Source organism: Erinaceus europaeus, chromosome 19 (assembly GCF_950295315.1).
Source record: "Erinaceus europaeus chromosome 19, mEriEur2.1, whole genome shotgun sequence".
NCBI lineage: Eukaryota > Metazoa > Chordata > Mammalia > Eulipotyphla > Erinaceidae > Erinaceus > Erinaceus europaeus.
In genome coordinates this window covers 10476892-10493589 of record NC_080180.1, presented here as the reverse complement: position 1 = coordinate 10493589, position 16698 = coordinate 10476892, and the positions used below count along the sequence as shown (strand labels likewise).

General features: G+C 36.8%; 1 protein-coding gene across 3 annotated transcripts in view; it reads left to right on the top strand.

Annotated features, from left to right (window-relative positions):
• Nucleotides 1-16698, top strand: part of BRINP3 (BMP/retinoic acid inducible neural specific 3) — a 415839-nt gene that overhangs the window by 96183 nt on the left and 302958 nt on the right. The gene's annotated exons all lie outside the window — the stretch shown is intronic.

Below are 16698 nucleotides of genomic sequence, written 5' to 3'. Positions count from 1 at the left end.
CAGTGCTGTAGGTGTCTCTCTGTCTCTCCTTCTCTATCACTCCCCATACCTTCTTGATTTCTGGCTGTCTCTATCTACTAAATAGAGATGATAAAAATTAAAAAATAGTAAAAATAATAAAAGCCTTTATTTGGTAAAACTGGTTGTTAAAACAACAAAATACATTTACTTATACTGATGCAGGTCATTTTTTACTTTTCATTACTTTAATGAGGAATTAATTTGAATTTTCTACAAGAGATATGTGACTCATTTGTGCCCTAGGTTTTACTTTTCAAGAGCGAGTTCTTCACTTACTTCATCTAAAACACAAAACTAAGCATTCAAGAAAAAAAATGGAAATATTGCAAAAGACATTTGAGACCAAGTTTCCCATCAGTAATGTAGAGCTATCCATCCATCTATCTACTCTCTATCTACTCTCTCTCTCTGTCTATCTATCTACCTACCTACCTACCTATGTAGTGTGTTTTTACATAGATGACCACTTTCTTGGTGAGTTAGCACATACGTAGAAACTCAGTGACCCCCGTGTCTCCATAAGCTAGTTAAAGTCACCAGTACTCCCAGGGGTTCGTTTTCACAGGAAGGTTCTGTGATTGATTAAATGAGAAGGGAGTGGGGCTGGGTGGTGGTGCACCTGGCAGAGTGAACATGTTACCATGTGCAAGCATCTGGGTTTGAGCCCCCTCCCCATCTCCACCATCAGCGGGAAAGCTTTGCAAGTGGTGAAGCAGTATAGCAGGTATCTCTCTGTCTTGCTACCTATGACCTCCCCTTTCCCTCTGGATGTCTGGCTGTCTCTATCCAATAAGTAAGTAAAGATAACAATTGATTAATTAATTAATTAAGAAGCGGGTGTTCACCAGAAAGAAAGAGGCAAGCTGGACAGTACTGACGCACAGCGTATCAGCTTCCATTGAAAGGAAAGTGCAGGTGTGATGTTGTCAACTGGTTAACATCATTAACCCAAAGGAAAACACCTGCTTATAAGAATCAGCTAAAAACTCTTGACTATTTAAAAAGTATTTTCATAGATACCAGCACGTCACATGATTATAGATAGATTGATTTTTTTGTTGTTGTAGTGCCAGGACTTCATACATGAGGAAGCCCCCTACTCCTGAGCCAACTTTTCTTTTGTTTGTTTAGATAGATAGAAACAGTACCAGTGCACCATTCATTGGTGATTCCCCTAATAGCAGAATGCTCCCTTGTACCTCCCCTGGACCTTGGTGCTGGGCCTCTAATTCTCTCTATAAAGTCAAGAAAAATAACATGTGGCTATATATGAATAACTTTTCTGGCACTAAGTCACTTGTAAAATGGTTGAACTAGGTGTTATTTCCAAATCCATTTTACTATTTCTACCTTACTTCAGTCTTCAGCAAAAACGATTGACTTTCCAATACTGTACTTTATATGTTGAAAGTACTAACAGATAGGAATCTTATAATTAATAGTTCATCATGTTTTGGAAATGTTGAGAGAGCCAAGTAAAACATCTAGAACCTAGGCAAGAATTTTTTTCTAGGTGAGGCATAGTTTTACATATTTTTTGCATATTTTTATAAGGAAAATAATGTTACAACGTAATTACAATTCTTTCTTGCTTCTGCACATGTTCACAATTACCAAGTATTGTATTATTGCAATCCAAGTTAGCAAATAATTTCCTCAATGAATTCAGGAGTTGTATATTATTGTTATTCTAATATGATAATAAGACATTTTGGTTCTCCCAAATTGAATGACTCACTAAAAAAAAAAATCACCAAAACATAGGAATTACTTTATGAATGACCACATACCAAGCCCCTAGTTAGGTGAGAGAGAGAGAGACAGAGGGAGAGAGACAGAGAGAGAGAGTTTGTGTGTGTGTGTGTGTGTGTGTGTGTGTGTGTGTGTGTGTGTGTGTGTGTTTCAAAATGAGATGAATAGGGGGAATAACCCATCCAGTGCCAGGCTACTAATTTCAAGGGCCCCCTTTCATCTCCCTGTCCACCTGCACCACCGAGAAGACACAAATCAATACTGTGTCTATTCTGGACTGTCAGTTTGCCAACCCAATGTGATGAAAGCACTTGAGAATATCTAAAATGGGGCTGGGGCTAGATGACTGCAGCAAATTGAAATTCCTGCAGCTTCTGCACCACCCTGATAGATTAGTTTGACTCATTTACACATTTGAACCTCTGGATCCATAACTGGGCATTCATTATGATCTCTCAACTTGGGAAACCTATGGAACTGTGCTTTGGCCAACTCAGTGCCAGCCAGTTTGGGCCAAGGGAGTATATAATGATAAGGCACTTTTAATACATGAAATTTAATATACAAGTTCATTAGAAGGGCATGTGAATTGTCAGATAAAGGGCAACTCTCAGTGGCATGTGAACGTACAGGCATTCCATCAGTGCATTTGCTTCAGTGTTTGCCAGAAGTAGGCTGTCCTTTCTTTCAGGAAGATGAAGAGATTAGTGCCCCCCCCCCCCCCTTTCCTGCTCTTTGAGTAAATTAAACCTTGTCTCGGTGTGATCTTTTGAGGAAATCTACATTCGGGGACTTTTTATTTTAATTTATTATAAGCCTAAATTGAAGGATGAGATTTTTAGGATTCATTAAGCAAGTACACATTTCTCATTGTCTCAGTAGCTACTGAATATATAGTGGAAACCAAAAACAATGTTTGTATTTGTGATAGTGTATTAGGAGAGAGAGTGTAAATCCCAGTTGTGGAGACAAGGAAAATGTGACAAGATTTCTAAGTGTGAACTAATTAGGAAAAGTTGGGAGGATAAAAACATCAAATCAAGATTCTTACATCTCTTATTTTTTTTCCCTCTGATTTTATATTTCACATCACTGGAAAGGGCATGGATCTGGAAGTTTTATTGAAATGAAAATATACAAACTTTATGAATCAGAAATATATTACTTTTTAGTAAAATGTTTAATCTTAAAAGAAAAAAATAAATTGTCCCATATGTTTTCAACAAGGAATGGCTTTCTGCAAAATGCGTTATCTGTGTTTTGTATGTAGATACATAATTTTCTGTCATTATTGTGTGTGACTTTCTTTTTTTTAATAATTTATTTCTTTATTGGGGAATTAATGCTTTACATTCAACAGTAAATACAATAGTTTGTACATGCATAACATTCCCCAGATTCCCATTTAACAATACAACCCCCACTATTTCATACATCATTTTTCCTGGACCTGTATTCTCCCCACCCACCCACCCACCCCAGAGTCTTTTACTTTGGTGTAATACTCCAATTCCATTTCAGGTTCGACTTGTGTTTTCTTTTCTAATCTTGTTTTTCAACTTCGGCCTGAGAGTGAGATCATCCCATATTCATCCTTCTGTTTCTGACTTATTTCACTCAACATGATTTTTTCAAGGTCCATCCAAGATCGGCTGAAAACGGTGAAGTCACCATTTTTTACAGCTGAGTAGTATTCCATTGTGTATATATACCACAACTTGCTCAGCCACTCATCTGTTGTTGGACACCTGGGTTGCTTCCAGGTTTTGGCTATTACAAATTGTGCTGCCAAGAACATATGTGTACACAGATCTTTTTGGATGGATGTGTTGGGTTCCTTAGGATATATCCCCAGGAGGGGAATTGCAGGGTCATAGGGTAGGTCCATTTCTAGCCTTCTGAGAGTTCTCCAGACTGTTCTCCACAGAGGTTGGACCTATTGACATTCCCACCAGCAGTGCAGGAGGGTTCCTTTGACCCCACACCCTTTCCAGCATTTGCTGCTGTTACCTTTTCTGATGTATGACATTCTCACAGGAGTGAAGTGGTATCTCGTTGTTGTCTTTATTTGCATTTCTCTGACAATCAGAGACTTGGAGCATTTTTTCATATGTTTCTCGGCCTTTTGGATCTCTTCTGTGGTGAATATTCTGTCCAAGTCCTCCCCCCATTTTTGGATGGGGTTATTTGTTGTCTTGTTGTTGAGTCTGGCAAGCTCTTTATATATGTTGGTTATTAAACTCTTATCTGATGTATGGCATGTAAAGATCTTCTCCCATTCTGTGAGGGGTCTCTTGGTTTGGGTAGTGGTTTCTTTTGCTGTGAAGAAGCTTTTTAATTTGATGTAGTCCCATAGGTTTATACTTGCCTTAGTCTTCCTTGTAATTGGATTCGTTTCATTGAAAATGTCTTTAAAATTTATGCGGAAAAAAGTTCTACCAATATTTTCCTCTAAGTATCTGATAGTTTGTGGTCTAACATCCAAGTCCTTGATCCACTTGGAATTTACTTTTGTATTTGGTGAAATACAGTGATTCAGTTTCATTCTTCTGCATGTTTCAACCCATTGTTTCCAACACCATTTGTTGAAGAGACTCTGCTTTCCCCGTGTAATAGTCTGGGCCCCTTTGTCAAAGATTAGATGTCCATATGTGTGGGGCCTCATTTCTGGGCTCTCAATTCTATTCCACTGGTCAGTGTGTCTGTTCATGTTCCAGTACCAAGCAGTTTTGATGACAATGGCCCTATAATACAGTTTGAGATCTGGCAGTGTGATGCCTCCGGTTCTGTTCTTTTTTCTCAAGATTGTTTTGGCAATTCTAGGTCTATTCTGGTTCCAGATAAACATTTGTAGCATTTGTTCTATTCTCCTAAAAAATGTACTTGGGATCTTGATGGGGATAGCATTAAATTTGTAGATGACTCTGGGTAATATATTCATTTTGATGATGTTAATTCTTCCAACCCATGAGCATGGAATATCTTTCCACTTCTTTGTGTCTTTTTCAATTTCTTTGAGTAGTGACTCATAATTTTCAGTATACAAGTCTTTCACTTCTTTGGTTAGGTTTACTCCTAGATATTTTATTGTTTTTGTTGCTATAGAAAAAGGAACTGATTTCTGGATTTCAATTTCTTCTAACTTAGTGTTTGCATAGAGGAATGCCACTGACTTTTGAATGTTAATTTTGTTGCCTGACACCTTACTGTATTGCCTGATGATTTCCAAAAGCTTCTTGCTGGATTCCTTAGGTTTTTCCATGTATACTATCATGTCATCTGCAAATAAGGAGAGTTTGACTTCTTCTCTTCCAATCTGTATGCCTTTAATTCCTTGCTCCTGCCTGATTGCTATGGCAAGAACTTCCAACACTATGTTGAATAATAATGGTGATAGTGGGCAGCCCTGTCTAGTACCTGATCTGAGGGGAAATGCTTCCAGTTTTTCACCATTGAGTATGATGTTGGCTGTAGGTTTGCTATATATAGACTCCACTATCTTCAGGAATTTTCCATCTATTCCCATTTTTTGTAGTGTTTTGATCATAAAGGGATGTTGTATTTTGTCAAAGGCTTTCTCTGCATCTATTGATATGACCATGTGGTTTTTGGTCTTGCTTTTGTTGATGTGGTGGATCACATTGATTGATTTACGTATATTAAACCAACCTTGCATGCCTGGGATAAACCCCACTTGGTCATGATGAACAATCTTTTTGATATACTGCTGTATCCGGTTGGCTAGAATTTTGTTCAATATTTTCGCATCTATGTTCATCAGAGATATTGGTCTGTAGTTTTCTTTTTTGGTTGTGTCCCTGTCTGCTTTTGGTATCAGGGTGATGTTGGCTTCATAGAAGCTGGCAGGGAGTATTCCAGTGTCTTCAATATTCTGGAAGACTTTTAAAAGTAGAGGTATTAGTTCTTCTTTGAAAGTTTTGTAGAATTCATTTGTAAAACCATCTGGTCCAGGACTTTTATTTTTGATAACTGTTTCAATTTCATTAGCTGGGCCTGTTCATGTTATCCACTTCCTCTTTACTTAGTTTTGGAAGTTGGTAGGTATCTAGGAAATCATTCATTTCTTCCAGGTTCTCTAGCTTGGTGGCATATAGTTGTTTATAGAAGCCTTGCATGATATGTTGAATTTCTGCAATGTCTGTTGTGATATCTCCTCTTTCATTTACTATCCAATTTATTTGGGTCTTCTCCCTTTTTTGTTTTGTGAGTCTGGCTAAAAGTTTGTCGATTTTGTTTACTCTTTCGAAGAACCAACATTTACTTTCATTGATCTTTTGTATAGCTTTCCTATTCTCAATGTTATTTATTTCTGCCCTAACTTTAGTGATTTCTGTCCTTCTGGTTGCTTTAGGATTCCTTTGTTGTTCTTCTTCTAGGTCTTTAAGATGTGCAATCAGGCTGTTTATTTGTGCCTTTTCTTGTTTCCTAATGTGTGCTTGTATAGCTATGAACTTCCCTCTTAGGACTGCTTTAGCTGTGTCCCAAATATTTTGATAGCTTGTGTCTTCATTTTCATTGAACTCTCGAAACATTTTGATTTCTTCCTTGATCTCCTCTTTGACCCAGAAGTTGTTAAGAAGTGTACTGTTGAGCTTCCACATTTTGGGACTGTTACTAATCTTTTGTTGATTTTTAAGTGTTAGTTTAATTCCACTGTGGTCTGAGAAGATGCTTGGGATGATTTTAGTGCTCTTGAATTGGCTGATGCTGTCTTTGTGGCCTAACGTATGGTCTATCCTTGAGAATGATCCATGTGGATTTGAGTAAAATGTGTATTCCAGTTTCTTGGGATGAATGACTCTGAAAATGTCCAATAGTTCTAGTTTATCTATCTCTTCATTTAGCTCCCTTAAGTCTTTACTGATTTTCTCCCTGGATGATCTGTCAAGTTGAGATAGTGGGGTGTTGAAGTCCCCTACTATGATTGTGTTACTGTTAATATATTGCTGTAGCTCTTTCAGTAGAAGTTTGATGTATTTAGATGGCTTCTCATTGGGTGCATAGATATTAATAATTGTTAAGTCCTCTTGATTGACTGATCCTCTGAGCATTAAGTAGTGTCCATTCCTATCTTTTTTAATCTTATCTATTTTAAAGTCTATCATGTCAGATATGAGAATAGCTGTTCCTGCCCTTTTTTGTGGGCCATTGGCTTGTATGATAGTTTTCCATCCTTTCACTTTAAGTCTGTGTTTGTCTTGTTGAGTTAGGTGAGTTTCCTGTAGACAACATATTGTTGGGTTGTGTTTTCTGATCCATCTTCCTACTCTGTGTCTTTTAATAGGTGAATTCAGGCCATTGACATTGATTGATATCAAAGATTGAAGATATTTTAACGCCATTCTTGTAGAGTTTTAGAGTGTTTTGATATATGTCCTATTTGTGGTGGTCTGGTTGTTTATAGGAGACCTTTCAGAACTTCTTTCAGGGCAGGCTTGGTGATGGTTGCTTCCTTCAACTGTTGCTTGTCTGAGAAGGTTTTGATGCTTCTATCTAGTCTGAATGACAGTCTAGCAGGATATAGTATTCTTGGCTGAAAGCCTTTCTCATTGAGCACTCGATAGATATCTTGCCATTCTCTTCTGGCCTGTAGTGTTTGTATGGAGAAGTCTGCTGCTAATCTTATGGGTTTTCCTTTGTAGGTGACTCTTTGTTTTTCTCTTGCAGCCTTGAGGATCCTTTCTTTATCCTTATTCCTTTCCAATCTAAGTATGACATGTCTTGGTGTCTTTAGGTCTGGGTTAATTCTGTTTGGGACCCTCTGGGCTTATTGAATCTTTATGTCTTTGGTGTTGTCTAGACTAGAGAAATTTTCAGCTATTATGGCCTGGAGAATGCTTTCTTCCTCCCCTTCTCTTTTTTCCTCTGGTAAGCCAATAATGCGTATATTGTTTCTTTTGAAGTCATCCCATAGGACTCTGTTGTTGTTTTCAGCATCTCTTAATCTCTTTTTGAGATCTCTTACTTCTTTTTTAGTTGTCTCTAATTCATCCTCAGTCTTGCTAATTCTGTTTTCAGCCTCATAGATTCTATTCTCTCTGCCCTCTACTGCTTTCTGGAGTTCATCTATTTTGTTGCCCTGCTCTGATACTGTTTTAGCTTGTTCAGCTAGTTGCTTTCTTAGCTCAGCAATTTCAGCTTTCAGCTCTCTAATAACCATGAGATAATTAGAATTTTCTTCCATTTTCTCATTTGTTGTTCCTGCATTTCTGATTACAATTTTTTCAAATTCTTTACTCACTCCTATTATTATTTCCTTAGCTAATGTTTGGATGTTGAACTCATTTTGTGCTTCACCCTCTGGAGGAGTTTTAGCTGGACTCTTGTCCTGGTTCGAGTCTCCAATATTTTTTCTTGTTGTTTTAACCATTTTATATATGTTAACAGTTTTTTCAATCCCTGAGTTGGAGCTCAGTGGTGTAAAAGCCTCTTTTTTTTTTTCTTCCCTGTAGGCTATGGGTGCCTGAGGGCTTTTAAACTATCAATAGGCTTCTTAGCTTAATCACTGACTCCTGACCAAGCAGGGTGTGGCAGAGATAATCTAGTGGTTATCCAAAGAGACTTTCACAGCCCCTCAGCTATGCCACCGAGGTATAGGTCTTCTCCTGAGTTTCCCCGGTTAGATCTCTGTACCCTGGTGTCCCTCCCTGTTGCTGCTCCAGATTCTGAGGGTAGTAGCAATGGAGACTAAGAGTTGCACTTAGTGAGTCTCTGGGGAGTCCTTTCCTCCCTTCAGCTGTCCCCTTGTTGTGGAGCAGACTGGAGGTGGTGTCTCCACTGATAAACTGTTGAACTGTTAGCAGCCACTTAATCTCTCCTTAGGCCCCACTCTCCTCTCTGTCACCAGCCACGCGTGTTTGTACTCACGAGTGATTTACTGGGTTCCTGTGGTCATTCTAGTCCTGTCTTGTTTCTGTCCGGGTGGTCTCCTTTGGTATTCCTAGTAGATCCGGGAGAGGAGAGGAGAGGAGAGAAAGCGATCTGCTGCTCGTAGCTCCGCCTCTGGAAGTTGAATCCCAGACTTCTACTTTAAAACTGAAACCTAATAAGCTTTACCTAGAGGAGTGAAGCTGAATGTAAAAACCATCTACTATGGAAATTGCCATATATAATCTGAAGAAGTCAATTCGCACCAATTATCTATATGAAAAGGAAAATACACTGAAATAGCCTTGGAAAGAAGTACTGATCCAAATACTTAGGACCCAGGCGATGTCAGTGTTGAAAGAAATAGGGTTTTAACATGAATGAGAATTAGAACACGAATTTAATGAAAAATATGCTGTTCATTGGAACTCATTTACATTATTATTATTTTATAATGAATCTCTGATAGAATTATATGAATATTTTATATGGTTTAGGCTTAAATGAATATATGATTAAAATGAGAACTCATGAAGTCATTGGTGTACATATACATGTGATCATATATTCTTGAAGATCTTATAAAATTTGAGATGTCTCTGAAAATAGAGGAAATATAAACGTGCTAGCGTTTTCTTCATTTTTGTTTGTTTAGCATTCAAATAGTAAATGAGAGTCCAGTCCCATACTCAAAATCCTAAGGAGGCCACTCCTGAAGTTTGGGATTATTTAATTTATTTGATTGTTTATGGTTTTTATTTGGATCTTGATAATTTATAGCATAGTTGTTGACATATGGGTACAATTTCTCATTTCCTTCCGATAACTTTCTCCAAGACATGCTCACCCCCAATCTCAGTCTGTGCACCAGGATCCTTCTCCCTCTCTTTCTCCTCTCTCTTCTTTCCCTTTCTTCTCCAGAGTCCTTTGCTTTAGTGCAATCTTAATTAGCCATGGCAAGTGAATTGTGGTCAAGAAAACTACACTGTCTCAGCTGTTCAAAACTTTGTGTGTGCACCATCAGTGTTTGCTTGGTGGAATCAAAAATCAAGGAAGCAATACATTGGAAGATGAAATCCCGGACCAACACACATAGAACTTTTGAAATAATGTAAAGCATTGTGTACACATGAAGCCTGCTGTTGGGTAGTATTATTAGGGGCAGAGTTGATTATGATTGCAGTTAAGCTTGAAGCATGACTCTGACTTCTTAGTGTGGCCCTGGAAATTTTCATTTGTTAGTTAAAAAATTCATAATGTGGAGGCTGGTGCACCTGGTTGAGTGTACATGTTAACAGTGCTCAAGGACCTGGGTTCGAGCCCCTGGTCCCCACTTGCAAGAGGAAAGCTTTGCGAGTGGTAAAGCAGAGCTGCAGGTGTCTCTGCCTCTCTTCCTATCACCTCCTTCCTTTGCAGTTTCTGACTGTACCCAATAAATAAAGATAAAAAGTTTGAAAAAAATCCATAATGTGCTTTTTATTGGTTTTAAAAAGGAGCAGGATAATTTTTTTTTTTACCCTCTTTATGTCATATGTTTGCGATGTAGTGACAAGGAGGATTCAAATAGTTTTGACGAGAAATAGAGTGGTAATAGTAGTTGAATGCTTGATTCCAATGTTTACTGAGTTTGCAACCTCCAGCAAGTTGATTTTTCTGTAAGATGTTATTGGTGAGGTAAGGAAATGATCCAACCTGTCTTTGGGAGATGTCAATATTGTAGAAGTGGATGGTGAATTCACAAACCCTGAAACCCACAGGACCTTCAGACTTACTCGCTTTTGTCATTTATTTTCTCTACTAAATTTTCCTTACAAATTGAATGTGCTCTGATGATATGTTGTTCATCAGAACAGATCTGCTGCTTTCCACCGAAATGTTTCCTTGCCCCAATTCTTAGTCCTGATGCAGCTTTTCCCCGAGACTGAGATGTCTTGTTTTGAATTGATGCATCATTACAAAGGTTCATACTTGATTCATATTTTCTTTTTTACAATCCTAATATCCTTTTACTTGTCTAGTATCCCATTAGTAATCCTACATTAAGCTTAATTTTCATGTCTTTTTAGGCTGTGGCAATTAATTGGACTTGTAGTTGAGAACAATGACAATATTAAGGAGTTGGCCTGGCACTTTGAGAGTATCACTCAACTGGATATGTATGATTTTTTTTTTTAAAGATAGGGTTGTATCTGCCTAATCTTATTTGTTTCCACTAACTGTTCAATGTAAGTTTTATAAGATATACTGCTTTCTTGAATTCAAATCTCTCTTCATAAGCTTATCCTGATTTTCACTTGCATTTATTTTTTTGACATCTGTTAGATATTAGATACATATCTCAAGATGAATACATTAAAATGGAGTTCTTGATTCTTTCCAAAATTCTGCCTTCTTCCTTCATGTCTGTCCTTTACTTGCTCAGCTTTAAAACTGAAAGAAAATCAAAAACAAACAAAATATGTGGATTATGTATGATTCCCATGTTTCCATCATCAGCCACATAGTAATCACTCTTACATTTCCAACCCATCCACTTTTTTCTTTCTTAACCTTAACAAAAATATCACAGCATTTGACCTGACGTATTGTCACAGACTTCTAACAGGGACTAATTCAGCTCACTTTGGAACAGACAGACTGTAAAGTACAAAGAGTAAATAAACAGGATCATATCAATTCTTGGAGTGAAAATACTGAGATATTTTTTTCCTGATTATCTTAGAACTAACACTCAGTTTTTCTTCATATAACCTACAAATTTATTCATGAACTGGCTCTTTCCCATCTTTATATAGCTTTTTTTTCTTTATCTTTTCCATTCTTCACCTCCATATTATCTTCTAGTTACTTGGCCTCCAAGCCCCGTTTCCAGCCTTGCTAGCTATATGTTCCACCCAGAATGTACTTGCTTGGGTTTTCTCAAGTCTCTCTCATTCTCATCTTTCAAGTCAGCCCTTACATGTCATTTTCTTAGAAATAGCATTTTTGGATTCCTTTCTGCAAATTGACTTCCCCAGCTACTTTTATTTTGAAATTATTTTTTTTTTCTCCTATATGTCACTTGTCTCAAGCTGTACTTATTTTGTTATTGAATTTCTACATTTACTCTTTTGATCTGACCTTCCTTACTGGAATGGAAGTTCCACAAAACAAAAAAGTCTAAATAGGACATTTAGGTGATTTTATATTCCCATGCTAACTGGAAGTGACTAACACAGGTGGATTGGTCTTCAGTAAGCCTTTGTTTAATCAATACACGCTAATATATAAGACACAGATAGAATACCAAAACAAGGCAAAAGTCTGATGGAGGGGAAAAGCACATACACAGATTACTACATTATAATGTCACTCAAACGGGCTACAGATTGAGGTATGTGAAAGTAACATTGAAAAGTAGGAGAGGAACAGTCCATTCTCATTGGGAATGATTTGAGAAAAGAGAGAAGAGGTTAAAGTGAGCCAAAAGCACTTTTTTTCTTTGTTTGTTTCTTTCTTTCTTTCTTTTTTTTTTTTTAGGAATAAAAAGATAAGGAAAAATAAGACTAATAGCAAGCAGTTTTTTTGTTTTGTTTTGTTTTGTTTTTTTAACCAGAGCACTGCTCAGCTCTGGCTTATGGTGGTGCAGGGGATTGAATCTGGGACTTTGGAGTTTCAGGCATGAGAGTCTCTGTTTGCATAACCATTATGCTATCTACCCCTGCCCTTTAATTTTTTCTTAATATTTATTTATTCCCTTTTGTTACCCTTGTTGTTTTATTGTTGTTATTGATGTCATTGTTGTTGGATAGGACAGAGAGAAATAGAGAGGGGAAGGAAGAGGGGAAGGGAAGATAGACACCTGCAGACCTGCTTCACCGCTTGTGAAGCAACTCCCCTGCAGGTGGGGAGCCAGGGGCTCGAACCGGGATCCTTACACTGGTCCTTGAGCTTTGCACCACCTGCGCTTAACCTGCTGTGCTACCACCCAACTCCTACAAGCAGTCTTAATACTTAAAATGGCTGGTGAACATGTGGGGTATTGTGGAATTACCCAGACATGCAGCACTCACCAGGTCCTCTCACATGTGCTGCTATAGTTCATATCTTCACATGACTTCATGGAAAGAAGAGTAGAGCATTGTTCATGGAGTCTTCCATTTTTTTCTTTTTAAATGAATGAAGAGAGTTTTTCCTAGACATTGCAGGATAATTTGATATTAGTTGCTTAAACCTATACCAACAAGGAGACATCCTTTTTTTTTTTTTTTTCTTTTTGAGTTCTACTGAAATACATCTTAAGGAATTGAGGATAGGAGACAGAGTTTACCACATATGTATATACTTGCCACATTGCGGTCCTAGCTCAAGGCCTAATATTACACAGGAGCTGCTATGTCACCTGAGGAAACCTAATTCCTTGGCTATCCATGTCTATCACCCATCTATCACCCATCAATCTATCTATCTTGTTTGTTTAAATTCAATTTAACTACTTCTGTTGTTTTCTTATACTTTCAGATATATATTCAAGAAAACTTTGTCAAATGCTTTTTTTCTGTAGATGCGTTCCCTATGTTTTATTTTAAGAGAGAGTTCTATATTTGGAACTCAGTTTTAGATCTTTGATCAGTTTTGAGCTTATATTTTGGTATAGAATATAAATTGAGAGTTCCACATCACTCATTTGCATGTGAATATAAAGTAGCCTTATAGAGATTATTTTTCCTTTGAATCATCTTGACACTGTTGCTAAAAAATCAATTGAACATAGTCTAACAATTTATATAAATTATATTAGACATAATTATGAGAGTATCTCACACTTCTGTCTTATTGGTTTACATGCCTATCTATGCCATACATTATTAATTTTGATATCAGAGCTTTGTAGCAGATTTTGAAATTAAGTTAGGGTTTAAAATTACAATAGCATTACACTTAGAAATATATATTAAATTTCCCAAATTAGGAATACTGCTCTGTTTATATTTCCCCATTTATTTCATTAGTTTAGTACATTTCAGTGTATGAATCTTGTGTCATCTTTATTTTAATCCTTTTATTGGTCATGTAAAATATGTCTTAGCAATATTTTGGATTGATAATTTCTAGTTTATAAAAATAGAACTGATTTACTAAGTGACTATGAGACTTATATTTTGATATAAGTACCTATTCTTAACAGTGTGTAACTATTCTTTAGAATTTTCACTTCATTTGTGACTAGAGATAGTTTCTTTAATTTTTTAAATTATCATTTATTTATTTGATAGAGACAGTCAGAAATTGAGAGGGAATGGGGAGTTAAGAGAGGGTGAAAGACAGATGCCTGCAACACTGCTTCACCATTCATGAAGCTTCCCCCTGCAGGTGGGGACTGGGGGCTTGAACCTATGTCTTTACGCATTGTAACATGTGCGCTCAACCAGGTGCGCCACCACCAGCCCCAATAGTTTCATCTATTCTGTCAAATAAAGATGCCCATTATTTCTGTTTTCCAAGATTAAGTGTCCTGATTAGACCTCTCAATACTATGTTGAGTAGAATTAGATACATGGACATCCTAATTGGATACATGGACATCTTAGGGCCAAAGCTACTTTTTCACTGTTGAATGTCATGAGATTTGTTGTGATATCTTAAAAGACATCGTTTTTTTTCTTTTTATCATTTTTATTGGTGGTATTAATGACTTACAGTGCAGACATTGACACATGGGTACAATTTAATTGGGCACCAGGACCTTAAGTATCTCTACAGCCCTCCCAGAGTCCTTTGCTTTTATATAATGCACTGTGCCCAGTTCATGTTTCATTTTGCGTTTTATTTATTCATTCCTGCATAAAAGTGAGATCCTTTGTATTTGTCCTTCTCTTCTCGACTTTTCTCACTTAATTTTTTGTCTTCTAATTTCACCCAAGATGATGCAAAAGAGATGACTTTGTTATTTTTAAGAGTTGAGGTAGTCGGACGGTAGTACAGCAAGCGCATTAAGCACACATGGCACAAAGCGCAAGGACCAGCATAAAGATCCCGGTTCGAGCCCCCAGCTCCTCATCTGCAGGGGAGTCGCTTCACAGGTGGTGAAGCAGGTCTGCAGGTGTCTGTTTTTCTCTCCTACTCTCGGTCTTCCCCTCTCCATTTCTCTCTATCCTATCCAATAATGACAATAAATATTAAAAAAAAAGAATTGAGTAGTATTCCATTATGTACATATACAATGGTTTATATAGTCCTCAGACATCTGGGTTGCTTCCAAGTTTTGGCTATTAACGAATTGTAATACTATGAACAAAGGCATACATAATTTTATTCTGATAGGTATATATATATGTGTGTGTGTGTATATATATATATATATATATATATTTAATTTTTTTCTTTTTATTTATTTTCCCTTTTGTTGCCCTAGTTTTTTTTATTGTTGTTGTAGTTATGGATGTCGTTATTGTTAGATAGGACAGAAAGAAATGGAGAGAGGAGGGCAAGACAGGGGGAGAGAGATAGACACCTGCAGACCTGCTTCACCACCTGTGAAGCGACTCCTCTGCAAGTGGGTGCCCGGGGCTTGAACCGGGATCCTTAAGCTGGTCTTACACTTTGCACCATGTGAGCTTAACCTAATGCGCTACTGCCTGACTCCCAATAGGTATATTTTTTATTAGTAATTTACAAAATTACAAAATATCAGGAGTACAATTCCACACTATTCTTAACCACTGAGGTTCTGTATCCCCATTCCCTCCACTGAAAACTGCAGTGGTTCTCACAAGGTCACATATATGGGTTGACTATTGTTTCTACAAATATCTATCTATCTATCCATCTATATTTGCTCATTTTTATATGGGCCTGTCTTCTTGTAAGCCACAGTCACACCTATTATTACTACCAAATTTTGTTTGTCTGGAGAATGGACTCTAAGGAGAAGTAACAGTGTACAAACAAGAAAAAAAATGTAATATGTGTTGCTTTGGTTTTTTAAAAGATGAAGAAAGATAGATTTGAATGTGTTTGTATGCAGGATGACAGAACTTCTGGGATGTGCAGGGTGGTAATCTGGCAAAGATTGTCCAACTATACCAGACTTTAGTCACATAGGGCTACTGAGAAATGAAAATTCATTTCCTTGCTTGTTGTCTTTATTTTTCACGTATGACAAAAGTTAACATTTTATTCCATCTTTAGTGAGCTGAATTGATAGCATTCTGTAAAATTTTAGCTTTATAGCTTCATGATTTTCTGTATACCATATTATATGCATGTTACAAAACAATTACCATAATAAGACTAGTTACCTGTTTTTGTGTACCTGGTGAGAATATATGAGATAAATCTTCTTAGGTTCTTACAAGTACACAACACAGAATAGTTAACTTGCAATTTCAGTTCTATACATTATGTCTCTAGTATTTACTCATGTTCTAAATGTAGGTTTATAGCCTATGATTGCCTTTGCACACTCCCCCAGCATGGCTGGTACTTACCCTATTAAAGAATGGAGATAGAAAATGATTGCATAATTCCAGAATATTCTCCTTGAAGAATTGCCCTATGGCCTGTCAGTGCATTGATCTGTGTTTCTTCCTTTCTCATGGACAAGAAAGAGAAGTTAATTTTGAAGGGAAAACAGCCATAGACATTAACATTTAAAGTGATTAAATTGTTTTACTAATGTAACATACTAAATCAATTATCATTGATGCAAGTGAGATGAATTTGTTTATGCCAACAGTTCAATAAAATACATTCCTATAAATGAATATGCATGCCAGGAGTTTGGGGGGAGACAATATTGTCTCGTGCTTAAGAAATGATACTATGATGTCAGACTTCTTATTTATATTCTACATTAAAACAAATGAAAAGATATTCATAACCCTCCATTTCTTCATAGGTACTATGGAGCTGTTATTTTTTTATTGCTTTTGTACTGTTTGGATAAAAAAAAAGAACAAAACTTAAAGCACAATGTCTAGCACATTTTAATTCTTACTGAATCACAAATAAATACCTATGAAAACAAGTGAAAAACAGATGGTCAAATAAATAACA